The following is a 17,868-nucleotide window of genomic DNA, read 5'->3' as shown; positions in this document are numbered from 1 at the left end:
GATTATTCTTGTGGGTTGTTGTAGGTTTTTTCAGGCTATATGGCCATGTTCTAGAGGCATTCTCTCCTGATGTTTCACCTGCATCTTTGGCAAACATCCTCAGAGGTAGTGAGGATGCTTGCCATAGATGCAGGCGAAACGTCAGGAGAGAATGCCTCTAGAACATAGCCATATAGCCCGAAAAAACTTACAACAACCCAGTGATTCCGGCCATGAAAGCCTTCGACCAAACATATTATTCTTGTTATTGCTTTTCCACTGTGATGCATCAGCTCATTATAAAATAAACAAAGTCATACAAATAAAAGTGATTTTTTTCCCCTGTGTGTTGGACATCTAATCAATTCAGCTTTGAAATTTAATTATTAAATGGTGCAAGAAATACAAGGGTTGGTCACGAAGTCTATCCCATGAGGGATAGAAGTTAGAATAGATTAGTATAGCCAAGATATAGAATTATAACAGTTTTGTAACACTTTAACTACCATGGATAAATGATATAGAATCCTGGGATTTGTAGTTTGTTGTGGTACTAGAGCTCTACATAGCTGACAAACCAACAAATCGCAAGATTCTATAGCATTGAGGCATGGCTGTCAGTCATATCAAAATGCTATAATTCTGCAGTTTGGCTACTAAGTGCCTTCTCTTCAACATAGGCAATCTGAAACACTGGGTTGTTGTAGGTTTTTCGGGCTGTATGGCCGTGTTCTAGAAGCATTCTAGAAGCATTCAGAGGTTGTGAGGTCATAGACAGACCTCACAAGATCCGAGGATGCCTGCCATAGATGCAGCAAAATGTCAGGAGAAAATGCTTCCAGAACATGGCCATACAGCCCGAAAAACCTACAACAACCCAGTGATTCCAGCCGTGAAAGCCTTCGACAATACGTCAAACGAAAACAGTTAACAGCAGTGCACTTTCTGTTTTTGTTATACTTAGAATTGTATTTGATTCAAACATATGTCTTAAAAAACATGATCAGAAATATTTTTTAATTCTCCATTGAGGTAAGAAGCTCTCCGGTTGTTTTCTATCATAATTTTCGGCAACCTAAATTTAGGTATTAGTTCCAACTCGCATAGACTCATACAATCAAGGGCATTTACATAGATGTCGACACTGTTGTTTATGTCTTCATATCATTTTTGAGTTTTGTTGACCCTACAGTAAACACATCGGAGGGAACAACCTTGGAAAGAGTTGTCCTGAGGGGGTCTACCATGACCTTCCTTTGAGACAGGCTCTCTATCCTAGGATATGTTCCCAGGTTTTCTGCTTCAAAGTGGATTATGTGAGTCTGCACTGCCAGATAATCTGAGATAAACAGAAAACCCGGGATCAGATCATGGGATAGAGGACCTGTCTGGAAAGACCCTGAGACAGTATTTATTCATTAATTATTTATTTCGGTTACTTCTACCCCGCCCTTCTCACCCCGGAGGGGACTCAGGGCAGCTTACAAAGGCACAATTCGATGCCGGCATTAACATAACAATAAAATAAAACAATATAGCAGCAATTCAACAATTAACACTCAGTTTCTGCATTACAACAATAAACCCAATAAACCCAATAAAATCAGTTTGATCTAATTAACACTCAGCGTTCGCCATCTCATAGTCCAAATTCCAATTCCACTTTGTCAGTCCTGTCCATCCAGTCGTCTGATTGTCCTTATCTAGTTGTCAGATTGCCTGAAGGCCTGGTCCCATAACCACGTTTTAATTTCCTCCTGAATGAGAGGAGGGATGTTGATACCCTGATTTCCCCCGGGAGTGAGTTCCACAGGTGAGGGGCCACCACTGAGAAGGCCCTGCTCCTCGTCCCCCACCAACCTCGCTTGTGATAGCGGTGGGGTCGAGAGCAGGGCCTCCCCAGATGATCTCAAACTCCGGGGTGGGGCGTAGAGGGAGATGCGTTCGGACAGGTACGCTGGACTTGCCAAGGGCCACTCAGTGTGTTTCCATGGCTGAGTGGGAATTCATACCCCATTGTCCTGGGTTGTAATCCAATGCTAAAACCACGACACCACACTGACTCTCAAAAGTGTTGACTTACCATTCAGCGATTGGCTGAAGATGTCTGCTCTACAAGATGACATCAGAATATTAATTATAGCAATGCAAACAAAAGTAAATCTCACCCTCTTGAAACACAGGGATTTCTTTCCATTCCCATTTTTATTTTGTATGAAGTTGTGCCACTTTTTTGTTTTGTTTTTCTTTTGTTTTGTGCTTTAGGCAGGCATGTGTACTAGCGCATAAGCAAACGTAATTGTTTTTAACAAAGTAGTTAGCGCAATCTTGAAAGCCAAAGAAGAAATGGAAGGGTGGGAGAGCTGTGTAGAATAAGGTAAGAAAATCATCCTATTCTTCCTGTCTTCTATCTGGCTCTCATTTCCAGTAGAGATTGGGTGCACTCCAGTGGCCATGGTAGGCATTACATTTTCTTGTCATTCATCCACTGCTAGAATTCTTTCTTTCATCTATCTATCTATCTATCTATTAGGCCTGGGCTATTTGCTTCGTTAATTCATTAATTCGTTTAATATTCGTTATTATTCCAATTACAAAGCGATTGCGAAGCAGTTTTCCAAACCCGGAAGGGTTAAAAAATAAAGAAGCGGCAGGCCCCATCCTTTTAACGAGCTTCCGCCCGCTTCGTTAATGGAGGATTAAGGGTTAATGGAGAATTGAGGATGCTGGTGCCCTGGGAGGCTGGAGCCAATCAGGAAGCAAGCACTGCACCGTGGCAGCGTCTGATTGGCCGGCAAGGCCTTTAAAAGCGGCTCCGCGTGGCCGCGGAGCTCATTTGCGGGGAGGCGAGGGAGGAGGAGAGAGGTCTGGGAGGGATTTGGTTGCTTGTGCTTGCTTGCTCCTTTCGCTTTGGGTTGGCTGTGGTGGCTTGGGTACTGGGTAGGAAAAAGAAAGATTCTTCTGTGTGTGCTGTAGATTTTGCCCTGTCTTTTGGCTGTCTTTTGGCTCATTTATTCTAAAAAAACATTTTTTATTCTAAAAAAATATTCTAAAAACACCAAAGCCTTTTCTGTTCTTGTGTGTGCTTGATTTGCCCTGTCTTTTGGCTGCCTGTTAGCTCTACAGCAGGGCCATTTTTGGGTTCATACTCCATTTCTTATTATTTTATTAAAATACCAGTGTTTTATTCTTAAAAATATACAAAAAATATTCCAAAAACACCAAAGCCTTTTCTGTTCTTGTGTGTGCTTTATTTGCCCTGTCTTTTGGCTGTTAGCTCTACAGCAGGGCCATTTTTGGGTTCATACTCCATTTCTTATTATTATTTTAAAATACCAGTGTTTTATTCTTAAAAATATACAAAAAATATTCTAAAAACACCAAAGCCTTTTCTGTTCTTGTGTGTGCTTTATTTGCCCTGTCTTTTGGCTGTTAGCTCTACAGCAGGGCCGTTTTTGGGTTCATACTCCATTTCTTATTATTTTATTAAAATACCAGTGTTTTATTCTTAAAAATATACAAAAAATATTCCAAAAACACCAAAGCCTTTTCTGTTCTTGTGTGTGCTTTATTTGCCCTGTCTTTTGGCTGTTAGCTCTACAGCAGGGCCATTTTTGGGTTCATACTCCATTTCTTATTATTATTTTAAAATACCAGTGTTTTATTCTTAAAAATATACAAAAAATATTCCAAAAACACCAAAGCCTTTTCTGTTCTTGTGTGTGCTTTATTTGCCCTGTCTTTTGGCTGTTAGCTCTACAGCAGGGCCGTTTTTGGGTTCATACTCCATTTCTTATTATTTTATTAAAATACCAGTGTTTTATTCTTAAAAATATACAAAAAATATTCCAAAAACACCAAAGCCTTTTCTGTTCTTGTGTGTGCTTTATTTGCCCTGTCTTTTGGCTGTTAGCTCTACAGCAGGGCCATTTTTGGGTTCATACTCCATTTCTTATTATTTTTTTAAAATACCAGTGTTTTATTCTTAAAAATATACAAAAAATATTCTAAAAACACCAAAGCCTTTTCTGTTCTTGTGTGTGCTTGATTTGCCCTGTCTTTTGGCTGTTAGCTCTACAGCAGGGCCATTTTTGGGTTCATACTCCATTTCTTATTATTTTATTAAAATACCAGTGTTTTATTCTTAAAAATATACAAAAAATATTCCAAAAACACCAAAGCCTTTTCTGTTCTTGTGTGTGCTTTATTTGCCCTGTCTTTTGGCTGTTAGCTCTACAGCAGGGCCATTTTTGGGTTCATACTCCATTTCTTATTATTTTTTTAAAATACCAGTGTTTTATTCTTAAAAATATACAAAAAATATTCTAAAAACACCAAAGCCTTTTCTGTTCTTGTGTGTGCTTGATTTGCCCTGTCTTTTGGCTGTTAGCTCTACAGCAGGGCCATTTTTGGGTTCATACTCCATTTCTTATTATTTTATTAAAATACCAGTGTTTTATTCTTAAAAATATACAAAAAATATTCCAAAAACACCAAAGCCTTTTCTGTTCTTGTGTGTGCTTTATTTGCCCTGTCTTTTGGCTGTTAGCTCTACAGCAGGGCCATTTTTGGGTTCATACTCCATTTCTTATTATTTTATTAAAATACCAGTGTTTTATTCTTAAAAATATACAAAAAATATTCCAAAAACACCAAAGCCTTTTCTGTTCTTGTGTGTGCTTTATTTGCCCTGTCTTTTGGCTGTTAGCTCTACAGCAGGGCCATTTTTGGGTTCATACTCCATTTCTTATTATTATTTTAAAATACCAGTGTTTTATTCTTAAAAATATACAAAAAATATTCCAAAAACACCAAAGCCTTTTCTGTTCTTGTGTGTGCTTTATTTGCCCTGTCTTTTGGCTGTTAGCTCTACAGCAGGGCCGTTTTTGGGTTCATACTCCATTTCTTATTATTTTATTAAAATACCAGTGTTTTATTCTTAAAAATATACAAAAAATATTCCAAAAACACCAAAGCCTTTTCTGTTCTTGTGTGTGCTTTATTTGCCCTGTCTTTTGGCTGTTAGCTCTACAGCAGGGCCATTTTTGGGTTCATACTCCATTTCTTATTATTTTTTTAAAATACCAGTGTTTTATTCTTAAAAATATACAAAAAATATTCTAAAAACACCAAAGCCTTTTCTGTTCTTGTGTGTGCTTGATTTGCCCTGTCTTTTGGCTGTTAGCTCTACAGCAGGGCCATTTTTGGGTTCATACTCCATTTCTTATTATTTTATTAAAATACCAGTGTTTTATTCTTAAAAATATACAAAAAATATTCCAAAAACACCAAAGCCTTTTCTGTTCTTGTGTGTGCTTTATTTGCCCTGTCTTTTGGCTGTTAGCTCTACAGCAGGGCCATTTTTGGGTTCATACTCCATTTCTTATTATTTTATTAAAATACCAGTGTTTTATTCTTAAAAATATACAAAAAATATTCTAAAAACACCAAAGCCTTTTCTGTTCTTGTGTGTGCTTGATTTGCCCTGTCTTTTGACTGTTAGCTCTACAGCAGGGCCATTTTTGGGTTCATACTCCATTTCTTATTATTTTATTAAAATATCAGTGTTTTATTCTTAAAAATATACAAAAAATATTCCAAAAACACCAAAGCCTTTTCTGTTCTTGTGTGTGCTTTATTTGCCCTGTCTTTTGGCTGTTAGCTCTACAGCAGGGCCATTTTTGGGTTCATACTCCATTTCTTACTATTTTATTAAAATACCAGTGTTTTATTCTTAAAAATATACAAAAAATATTCTAAAAACACCAAAGCCTTTTCTGTTCTTGTGTGTGCTTTATTTGCCCTGTCTTTTGGCTGTTAGCTCTACAGCAGGGCCATTTTTGGGTTCATACTCCATTTCTTATTATTTTATTAAAATACCAGTGTTTTATTCTTAAAAATATACAAAAAATATTCCAAAAACACCAAAGCCTTTTCTGTTCTTGTGTGTGCTTTATTTGCCCTGTCTTTTGGCTGTTAGCTCTACAGCAGGGCCATTTTTGGGTTCATACTCCATTTCTTATTATTTTATTAAAATACCAGTGTTTTATTCTTAAAAATATACAAAAAATATTCTAAAAACACCAAAGCCTTTTCTGTTCTTGTGTGTGCTTGATTTGCCCTGTCTTTTGGCTGTTAGCTCTACAGCAGGGCCATTTTTGGGTTCATACTCCATTTCTTATTATTTTTTTAAAATACCAGTGTTTTATTCTTAAAAATATACAAAAAATATTCTAAAAACACCAAAGCCTTTTCTGTTCTTGTGTGTGCTTTATTTGCCCTGTCTTTTGGCTGTTAGCTCTACAGCAGGGCCATTTTTGGGTTCATACTCCATTTCTTATTATTTTATTAAAATACCAGTGTTTTATTCTTAAAAATATACAAAAAATATTCTAAAAACACCAAAGCCTTTTCTGTTCTTGTGTGTGCTTGATTTGCCCTGTCTTTTGGCTGTTAGCTCTACAGCAGGGCCATTTTTGGGTTCATACTCCATTTCTTATTATTTTATTAAAATACCAGTGTTTTATTCTTAAAAATATACAAAAAATATTCCAAAAACACCAAAGCCTTTTCTGTTCTTGTGTGTGCTTTATTTGCCCTGTCTTTTGGCTGTTAGCTCTACAGCAGGGCCATTTTTGGGTTCATACTCCATTTCTTATTATTTTATTAAAATACCAGTGTTTTATTCTTAAAAATATACAAAAAATATTCTAAAAACACCAAAGCCTTTTCTGTTCTTGTGTGTGCTTGATTTGCCCTGTCTTTTGGCTGTTAGCTCTACAGCAGGGCCATTTTTGGGTTCATACTCCATTTCTTATTATTTTATTAAAATACCAGTGTTTTATTCTTAAAAATATACAAAAAATATTCCAAAAACACCAAAGCCTTTTCTGTTCTTGTGTGTGCTTTATTTGCCCTGTCTTTTGGCTGTTAGCTCTACAGCAGGGCCATTTTTGGGTTCATACTCCATTTCTTATTATTTTATTAAAATACCAGTGTTTTATTCTTAAAAATATACAAAAAATATTCCAAAAACACCAAAGCCTTTTCTGTTCTTGTGTGTGCTTTATTTGCCCTGTCTTTTGGCTGTTAGCTCTACAGCAGGGCCATTTTTGGGTTCATACTCCATTTCTTATTATTTTATTAAAATACCAGTGTTTTATTCTTAAAAATATACAAAAAATATTCCAAAAACACCAAAGCCTTTTCTGTTCTTGTGTGTGCTTTATTTGCCCTGTCTTTTGGCTGTTAGCTCTACAGCAGGGCCATTTTTGGGTTCATACTCCATTTCTTATTATTATTTTAAAATACCAGTGTTTTATTCTTAAAAATATACAAAAAATATTCCAAAAACACCAAAGCCTTTTCTGTTCTTGTGTGTGCTTTATTTGCCCTGTCTTTTGGCTGTTAGCTCTACAGCAGGGCCGTTTTTGGGTTCATACTCCATTTCTTATTATTTTATTAAAATACCAGTGTTTTATTCTTAAAAATATACAAAAAATATTCCAAAAACACCAAAGCCTTTTCTGTTCTTGTGTGTGCTTTATTTGCCCTGTCTTTTGGCTGTTAGCTCTACAGCAGGGCCATTTTTGGGTTCATACTCCATTTCTTATTATTTTTTTAAAATACCAGTGTTTTATTCTTAAAAATATACAAAAAATATTCTAAAAACACCAAAGCCTTTTCTGTTCTTGTGTGTGCTTGATTTGCCCTGTCTTTTGGCTGTTAGCTCTACAGCAGGGCCATTTTTGGGTTCATACTCCATTTCTTATTATTTTATTAAAATACCAGTGTTTTATTCTTAAAAATATACAAAAAATATTCCAAAAACACCAAAGCCTTTTCTGTTCTTGTGTGTGCTTTATTTGCCCTGTCTTTTGGCTGTTAGCTCTACAGCAGGGCCATTTTTGAGTTCATACTCCATTTCTTATTATTTTATTAAAATACCATTGTTTTATTCTTAAAAATATACAAAAAATATTCCAAAAACACCAAAGCCTTTTCTGTTCTTGTGTGTGCTTTATTTGCCCCGTCTTTTGGCTGTTAGCTCTACAGCAGGGCCATTTTTGGGTTCATACTCCATTTCTTATTATTTTATTAAAATACCAGTGTTTTATTCTTAAAAATATACAAAAAATATTCTAAAAACACCAAAGCCTTTTCTGTTCTTGTGTGTGCTTTATTTGCCCTGTCTTTTGGCTGTTAGCTCTACAGCAGGGCCATTTTTGGGTTCATACTCCATTTCTTATTATTTTATTAAAATACCAGTGTTTTATTCTTAAAAATATACAAAAAATATTCCAAAAACACCAAAGCCTTTTCTGTTCTTGTGTGTGCTTTATTTGCCCTGTCTTTTGGCTGTTAGCTCTACAGCAGGGCCATTTTTGGGTTCATACTCCATTTCTTATTATTTTATTAAAATACCAGTGTTTTATTCTTAAAAATATACAAAAAATATTCCAAAAACACCAAAGCCTTTTCTGTTCTTGTGTGTGCTTTATTTGCCCCGTCTTTTGGCTGTTAGCTCTACAGCAGGGCCATTTTTGGGTTCATACTCCATTTCTTATTATTTTATTAAAATACCAGTGTTTTATTCTTAAAAATATACAAAAAATATTCTAAAAACACCAAAGCCTTTTCTGTTCTTGTGTGTGCTTTATTTGCCCTGTCTTTTGGCTGTTAGCTCTACAGCAGGGCCATTTTTGGGTTCATACTCCATTTCTTATTATTTTATTAAAATACCAGTGTTTTATTCTTAAAAATATACAAAAAATATTCCAAAAACACCAAAGCCTTTTCTGTTCTTGTGTGTGCTTTATTTGCCCTGTCTTTTGGCTGTTAGCTCTACAGCAGGGCCATTTTTGGGTTCATACTCCATTTCTTATTATTTTATTAAAATACCAGTGTTTTATTCTTTAAAATATACAAAAAATATTCCAAAAACACCAAAGCCTTTTCTGTTCTTGTGTGTGCTTGATTTGCCCTGTCTTTTGGCTGTTAGCTCTACAGCAGGGCCATTTTTGGGTTCATACTCCATTTCTTATTATTTTATTAAAATACCAGTGTTTTATTCTTAAAAATATACAAAAAATATTCCAAAAACACCAAAGCCTTTTCTGTTCTTGTGTGTGCTTTATTTGCCCTGTCTTTTGGCTGTTAGCTCTACAGCAGGGCCATTTTTGGGTTCATACTCCATTTCTTATTATTTTATTAAAATATTAATATTTAAATATTAAATATTAAATATTAAAATATTTTGCTCTACAAAATATTCTAAAAAAAGAAAAGAGTCTTCTGTCTCCTGGCTGTGTTCCAGTGGTGTAGTTCCAGTGCGCTCCTTTTGCCAACACAAAGTGCTATAATACAGTGCTTGCTCATTATTTGTGTAGTTCCAGTGCGCTCCTTTTGCCAACACAAAGTGCTACAATACAGTGCTTGCTCATTATTTGTGTAGTTCCATCCAGTGCGCTCCTTTTGCCAACACAAAGTGCTCTAATACAGTGCTCGCTCATTATTTCTGTAGTTCCATCCAGTGCGCTCCTTTTGCCAACACAAAGTGCTACACATACACTGCTCGCTCATTATTTGTGTAGTGAACCATTGTGATGAAACGCTTCCTTCCCAGCTTTTCTAGTCGCAAGGGCCAAGTGCTATCGCGAAAACTGAAGAAAGGCGGGGACTGAAGATGGACACATTAAGAAGGGAACATTCAACCGATGAGATGGTTATGGAAACACCCACAGATGCTTCAACCAGCTGTGAGATGGAAGGACCTCCTCCTTATTCATCAGTTCGAAAGACTCTACTTTCAAATCCTGATGTCCTTCCAAGTACCTCTGATCCTACTTGTTATGAAGAGGAGGGCGAGGAGGCGGACGTGTCTGAGGAATGGGAGGAAGACAATATGGAATCTGCTTCCACCACAGGAGTTAGTGATCAAGAGGACTGCATGCTGATGGAGGGCGAGCCACGGAAACAACCAACAATCCCTCCCACAAACACCGACAGTCCAAACACGAGCATGAGTAGTACATCTCAAGTGCGTGGTAGGGGTAGGCCGAGATCGCTCCTATGGGATCATTACGATGTCCATAATCAGATGGCCACTTTGGCAGTTTGCAGGCATTGCGGTGCGAGCGTCAGCAGAGGAAAAGACATGAGGCATCTTGCCCCAACAGGGCTAAGGCTGCACATTAAGAGACACCACCCAAATGTGAAGTTGGACGCAGGTGAAGTCGCCAGCAAAAGCAGCACTCCAGAGAGCACTCCAAAGACATCAACAGGCCTCACGCAGAACACCATCGATGCTTGGGGCGTCGTGCAAGTTACAAGGATGAGATCTGGAATTAAGCCGCCATCAGTGAAGGAAATAACACGTTGCCTGGGAGAGATGATGGCTCTGGACCACCAGCCCTTCCGTATGGTGGAACGGGAAGGTTTCCGCCGATTTGTTCACCTCCTGGCACCATGGTACACTATCCCAACTCGCAGAACTTTCTCTCGAACAGTCATTCCCGCTTTGTTCGAGGGATGCAAACAACGGCTCAGAAACCTGTTGAACAAATCACAACCCGTCCATGTACATTTCACCTCAGACATCTGGACGAGCACGGGAGGAGGGCATTCCTATTTGTCCCTGACCGCTCACTGGTGGGAGACGGAGGGTTGCCTAGACTCGGGTCATCGTTGGGCACTCCTGTCCCTTGAGGTGATCGATACGGATCACAGGGCCGACACCATTTCTGAGTACTTGCGAGAGATGATGAGAGACTGGATGCGGCATACTCATTCCGGTGGTACTAAATCGGGATTCATGGTCACAGATGCAGGAAGGAACATGATCCGGGCGGTCGAAAGTGCCGGCTTCACAAACGTAACATGCATGGCGCACTTGCTGCATAACTGCGTAAAAGATGGCTTCAAGGGGACCGATGAGAACAGCGCCACCGCCGTCACTCAACTCATTGACCGTTGCCGAAGAATCGCGGGCTTCTTCCACCGTAGCTCTAAGTCCGCAAAACTGCTGCGTGACAGGCAAATCCTGGAGTGTCTCCCACAACACCGGCTACTGCAGGATGTCCCCACCCGCTGGAACTCCACCTACATCATGTTGGAGCGCATGGTGGAGCAACAGAGGGCAATCCACGCTGTCTCGCTGTCAATTGCGGCTCCGATAAACAAGCTGGTCCCCAACAACCAGGAGTGGATGACCATCACTCAGCTGGTTGAGATCCTAGAACCATTCAAATTGGCCACCGAAAACCTTTCAGCACAGAAAGCACTACTCAGCCATGTGGTCCCAGTCATCTTGCGTTTGAAGAGCCATTTGGAGTCGCTGGTTGGACAAAGTACATTGCAGTGTATGGCTGGGCCCTTGACTCCACAGGCCCAGGAGGTGGTCAGAAAGTTGAATTTCGCCCTCCGTAAACGTCTTGAACCGTTGTTGGAGAGTAAGACTCATGTTTTGGCAGCACTCTGCGACCCTTGCATCAAGGACACTGTCTGCCCCGAAGAACTGCCAAAGTGGAAGGCCGAACTTCTCTCGCTCGTGAGAGAAGAATACTCTCGGAGGGTGGGGGAACGCTCAGAGCAAATGTCTTCTGCCGTTACTCCCCGAAACACCAGCGGTTACGGCAGCACCGATAACATCAGTTCCACCTTGACACCTACCAGGGAAGAAGCAAGAACACTGCAGATGAAAAAGAGGAGATCGGAGCATTTCATAACCGACAGTATCGTTTTGATGGCAGGGAAAGGAACATCTTTGTCGGCCCAGGCGGCAAAGATGGACTCGGCAGAGTTCTCTGTCAATCGGTATTTTGAGGAGCCTCAGGAGATTGTAGACAGCGATCCATTGGCGTACTGGTCCTCAAAAAGCAAGAAATGGCCTGACCTCTCAACCGTAGCACGCAAGTTTCTCAGCTGCCCACCAACTAGCGTGCAGAGTGAGAGGGTCTTCAGCCTGGCAGGAGATGTCGTCACCCTCCAACGTACCTCACTTGACCCCCTTGCGGTGGAAAAGCTGGTGTTCTTAAAGGCCAACTTGCCAGTTTTGGAGGAAGGGGACACCCAAAGGTTTTTTTTAATTTATCTGCTTTGAACTGGATTATATGTCAGCGTAGACACTTATAATCCAGTTTAAAGATGATGATGGGGATCATCAGCTTTGACATTCTGGATTATATGGCAGTATAGATCCAGCCTTAGAGTTAGTTACAGATTTCCCTTTATGAATGCATAGCCAGGAAAATTCTTTTGCAATATATATATAAATTCAAATCAATCTAATCAAATCAATCAAATCAATCAATTTTGCTTTGCTTTACTTTTACATTGTCACTGCCTGCTGGACGCAGGAACATATACTGTGTACATCCTTTCCCCGGTCATTCCCTGCCAGTCCCCTTTCAGCCTGTTGGGCATTGCCTCTGGAGTGCCCGGAGAAGAGGCACTCCTGTACTCCAGTGTACGCTTCCCCCCCCAACTCCCTTTCATACACCCTTTCCCCAGTCGTTTCCTGCCGGTCCCCTATCAGCCTATTGGGCATCGTCTCTGGGGTGCCCGGAAAAGAGGCACTCCTGTGTGTACGCTTCCCCCCCCCAACTGCCTTTCATACACGCATCCCTTTGAATGCATTAACTAGGCAACAGCAAGTTTCCCCTGAACTGCTTGGCTGTGGGTGACTTTTCCCCCCCCATAACTCCCTGTCATGCAGCCGTTGGCACTCCTGTGCCCTCCCCCCCCAACTCCCTGTCATGCAGCTGTTGGCACTCCTGTGCCCTCCCCCACCACTCCCTGTCATGCACCCAACTCCCTGTCATGCAGCCGTTGGCACTCCTGTGCCCTCCCCCCCCGCTCCCTGTCATGCACCCAACTCCCTGTCATGCAGCCGTTGGCACTCCTGTGCCCTCCCCCCCCCCCCCAACTCCCTATCATGCAGCCTTTGGCACCCGCATAGCCATCCAGATCATCCGAATCAACCCTGGCGATCAATGGCTACTTATTTTAATGGCGACTTGATGGCAAGTTTCCCCTGATCTGCTTGGCTGTGGGTGACTTCCCCCCCCCCCCATAACTCCCTGTCATGCAGCCTTTGGCACTCCTGTGCCCTCCCCCCCCCCCCAACTCATCACAACAGCTTCGGGAGGGAAGCACATGGAGCGGTGAGGGAGGAAGGGGACACCCGCATAGCCAGCCAGATCATTTGTGTACTTCCAACCAGTGTGATGAAATGCTTCCTTCCCGGCGAATCCCAAAGAAAGGCAGGGGACTGCAGATGGACACATTGAAACACCCGCATAGCCATCCAGATCATCCGAATCAACCCTGGCGATCAATGGCACTCCTGTACTCGTGCACTTGTTCCTGATTGATGGGACCGGCCTGCTTTGAACACACTGAAAAGGAAACACTTTCGACCACAGGGACACTCGTTTAAGAGCATGGGGGGAGCGCCGAGAGGCAGGGGCTGGGACAGACTGGCGGAAGAGGTCTCTGCTGCCCTCTCTACATTTTGGAGGAAGCACTTCTTTGTATTGATGATTTTAATGGCGACTTTAGGGCAAGTTTTCGGACTGATAACGACCAAAGGAACCATAACAGATGCAAATCAACTGGGTTAAATAGCTTTTGTTTCACCAAAACAAAACAGCTGTTTGGAAGAGACCTCATGGGCCATCCAGTCCAACCCCCTGCCAAGAAGCAGGAAAACCGCGTTCAAACCACCCCTGACAGATGGCCATCTAACCACTGTTTTTTTTTAGGCCAGCTCGATCAATCAAATCAAATCAATCAAATCAAATCAATCAAATCAAATCAAATCGGACCCAGGTTATCTAGAGTAACCAAAGCGGTCGGTTGAGCCTGGGTTGTTTTCGGGCTGATAAATGCACGCATCCCCAACTCCATAAAAAAATGAATATTATTTCATACACCCTTTCCCCAGTCGTTACTGGCTTCCCCCCCACCCCAACTCCCTTTCCATTTTTGAATGGAAACCCTCCCCCCCAACTCCCCTTCATACACGCATCCCTGAGGTCTGCGCTCGTCGGCATGTATTAGCTGTAGAGGACATCCAATCCATCTCCTTTTGCTAGGCAGGAAGGCACCATCCAAGCCTTCTTGACAGATGGCTAGCCTGTCTCTACTGAATCATAGAATCCTGAATCACAAAATCCTACATTTGGAAGAGACCCAAAAGGCCACCTAGATGGCTTCCCCCCCCCCCCCCCCAACTCCCTTTCATACGCATCCCTGAGGTCTGCGCTCGTCGGCATGTATTAGCTCTAGAGGGTGAGCATGATTTTAATCGCAACTCTTCGTCAAGTTTTTTGTCCAGTTTAAAATAGCTTTTGTTTCACCAAAGAGAAATGCTCCCATAACTTCATACCCTGCCAGTCCCCATTTTCATAAAAGCACTTCTTTTTATTGATGATTTTAATCACAGGGGTCAGCACACACGGAGTGCAATGGATGAGCCTAACCCCGGAATACCACGTTCGTGATCATGGTGTCTCCCCGGTCATTCCCTGCCAGTCTCCCCTAACTCCCCTAACTCCCCCCGAACTAGAAGCACTTCTTTTTATTGATGATTTTAATCGCGACTTTTCGTCAAGTTTCTAAAATTAAAATTAAAATTAAACTCTAGATTTACCACAGTTATAAGGAACACATTATGCAGTGAGTTTCCCGCATTTGGGGAAATCGCAGGGTTAAGCACACACGGTATAGCTTTTGTTTCACCTAAGAGAAATGCTCCCATAACTTCATTCCCTGCCAGTCCCCATTTTCGTAGAAGCACTTCTTTTCATTTATTGTTTTTATTGCCAGTCCTGTACTCTAGTGTACGCTCCCCCCCCATCACAACGTTCTTTGAGCACAGTAGTTTTTTCAAAGTAAATGCTTCGGAACCGCGGGACTCAATTGAAAATTTGACTTTGAATGGCTGTGAGACCAAAGTCCCTCTTTACCTCCCTTAACTCCCTGTCATACACCCTTTCCCCATACATACACCTTTCCTCCGGTATCTGTTCGTCTGCAAATTAAACTCTAGTATTACCACAGGGGAGCGACCAAAGGAACCATAACAAATTCCAAACAACTGGGTGAAATACATACACATACTTCCTTTCCCCGTTCATTCCCTGCCAGTCTCCCCTAACTCCCTTTCATACATGCATCCCGGAGGTCTGCGCTCATCGGCATGGATTAGCTCTAGAGGGTGAGCATTTGGAAAATTTTCCATTTTTAAATAGAGGCGAACAACTCGGTGAAATAGCTTTTGTTTCACCATGGGAAAACCACCTTCGTGAGCACTTCTTTTTATTTATGATTTTAATCACGACTTTTCGTCAAGTTTCTAAAATTGAAATTAAAATTAAACTCTAGAATTACCAGTTATATCTAAGGAACAGGGGGAGCGACCAAAGGAACCATAACAGATTCAAACAACTCGGTGAATTAGCTTTTGTTTCACCATGGGAAAACCACCTTCGTGAGCACTTCTTCATCAGGGAGGTCTGCGCTCGTCGGCATGGATTAGCTCTAGAGGGTGAGCATTTGGAAAATTTTCCATTTTTAAATAGAGGCGAACAACTCGGTGAAATAGCTTTTGTTTCACCATGGGAAAGAGAAATGCTCCCATAACTTCATTCCCTGCCAGTCCCCATTTTCGTAGAAGCACTTCTTTTTATTGATGATTTAATTTTTTTTGATGATTTTAAATCCCAGCACTTTTTGCGGAGACATTGGCCCTTTGGGTTCCGGCACTTATTGAAAATCGATTTTACTTTGCTTTCTGTTACCTCGAAAGACTTAGGCTTGGCCAGTTTCGTTCGGTAATGTTGTATTTCGTCAATGATTTGTATTTCAATTATTGTACATTTGAATATAGATCCATTTTGTAATAGTTTGAGGATCAATGAAGAATCAAATGCATGTCTCCAAGTTTAGTAATTGATTTGTTACTTTTTTGTATATCTGGTGCAAGTGTTACAATCTTCGTTTAATTTTACTTTAATTTATATAATTCTTTATTTTATTTTATTCTAAAATATTCCAAAAAAGTATTCTAAAAAAAATATTCTAAAAAAAAGTATTCCAAAAAAAAAAAAAGGCCGGTCGCCTTTTAGCCTGTCAGGCATTGCCTCTGGGGTGCCCGGAAAAGAGGCACTCCTCTCCTCCTGTGTGTACACTTCACAACAGGGCGAGCATTTTGTTAATTTTCCATTTTTAAATACAGGCACTCTTCTACTCCTGTATACGCTCTCGTTTGCCCTGTCTCCTGGCTGTGTTTGCTCCACATCAGGGCCAGTTTTTGGTTAATTTTCCATTTTTGAATATTTTTTAAAAATACCTGTCTTTTATTCTTAAAAAAAAAACCAAAAAAATTCTAAAAAAAGAAAGGACCCTTGTGTGCCTGTGTGCGCGCGTTTCCCCCCCAACTCCCTTTCATACACCCTTTATTTTATTATTTTATTTTATTTTATTTATTTTTTTAATTTAAATTTCTTTTATTTTATCTTTCTTTTATTCTTCAAAAACTTATTCTTAAAAAAATCCTAAAATATTCTAAAAAAAGAAGAGTCTCCTGTTGGTTTGTGCTCTCGATTGCCCTGTCTCCTGCCTGTGTTAGCTCTACATCAGGGCCAGTTTTTGGTTCATTTTCCATTTCTGAGTATTTTTAAAAAATACCTGTAGTGTCTTTTTTTCTTTAAAAAAATACAAAAAATATTCTAAAAAAAGAAAAGAAACTTCTGTTCCTGTGTGCTCTCGTTTGCTGGAATTACATTTTGGGAGGGTGCTAACTGTCTTCCTGGCTGCTGAGAGTAGGCCAGTACTTAATCCCAGACTACCCTCGGGAGTCTCTCTGCTTCGGTCCTCTACGTTTTCATGGAAGCACTTCTTTTTATTGATGATTTTAATTTTTGTTGATGATTTTAATCAAGTTTTTTTCAAATAAAGTTTTTTCAAAGGAAACCCTTCGGACCCCCGGAACACTCAGTTAAGAGTTACTGGCTTCCTCCCCCCCCCCCTCCCAACTCCCTTTCATACACCCTTTCCTCAGTTGTTTCCTGCCGGTCGCCTTTCAGCCTGTTGGGCATCGCCTCTGGCGTGCCTGGAAAAGAGGCACTCCTCCTGTGTAGTGTGTACGCTTCACAACAGGGCGAGCATTTGGTTAATTTTCCATTTTTGAATAGAGGCACTCTTCTACTCCTGTATACGCTCCCCCCCCCCAACTCCCTTTCATACACGCATCCCAGAGCTCAGTGCTCGTCGGGATGTATTAGCTGTAGAGGGTGAGCATTTGGTTAATTTTCCATTTTTGAATAGAGGCACTCTTCTACTCCTGTATACGCTCCCCCCCCCACTCCCTTTCATACACCCTTTCCCCAGACGTCCCCTGGCGGACGCCTTTCAGCCTGTTGTCTGTCCTCCCCCAAATCTTGCAAGACAATAAACCGGTTCATTCTGGTTAATATGTGTGTCAACTTGGCCTTCAGTCTTCAACAGGGGGTCGCAGCAGAAGAGCCGCACTGGTTGGAACTACACAAATAATGAGCACTGTAAGCATTTTGTGTTGGCTTATGGGCCGCACTAGTTGGAACTACACAAATGAAATGCTTGCCCTGATGTGCAGCGAAACTGCCACAGGGCACACAAAAACTGCAGACAAATGTGCTGCAGTGTTTTCATTTTTTTTCAAATATTTTATAATTTTTTTTTAAGAATAAAAGAAATATTTAGCAGTGAAACTTTTAAAAAAGAAAAATTTCAAAATGCTTGCCCTGTAGTGCGGCAAAAACAGCTGCAGGACAGCCACAACAACTGGGTGAAACAGCTTTTGTTTCACCAAAGACAAATGTGAAGACGTCTACGGATGGCGAAAGT

Source organism: Anolis sagrei, chromosome 1, assembly GCF_037176765.1.
Source record: "Anolis sagrei isolate rAnoSag1 chromosome 1, rAnoSag1.mat, whole genome shotgun sequence".
NCBI classification, from domain to species: Eukaryota; Metazoa; Chordata; class Lepidosauria; order Squamata; family Dactyloidae; genus Anolis; species Anolis sagrei.
The sequence above is the reverse complement of the archived record's forward strand: the minus strand, read 5'-3'. Positions refer to the sequence as shown.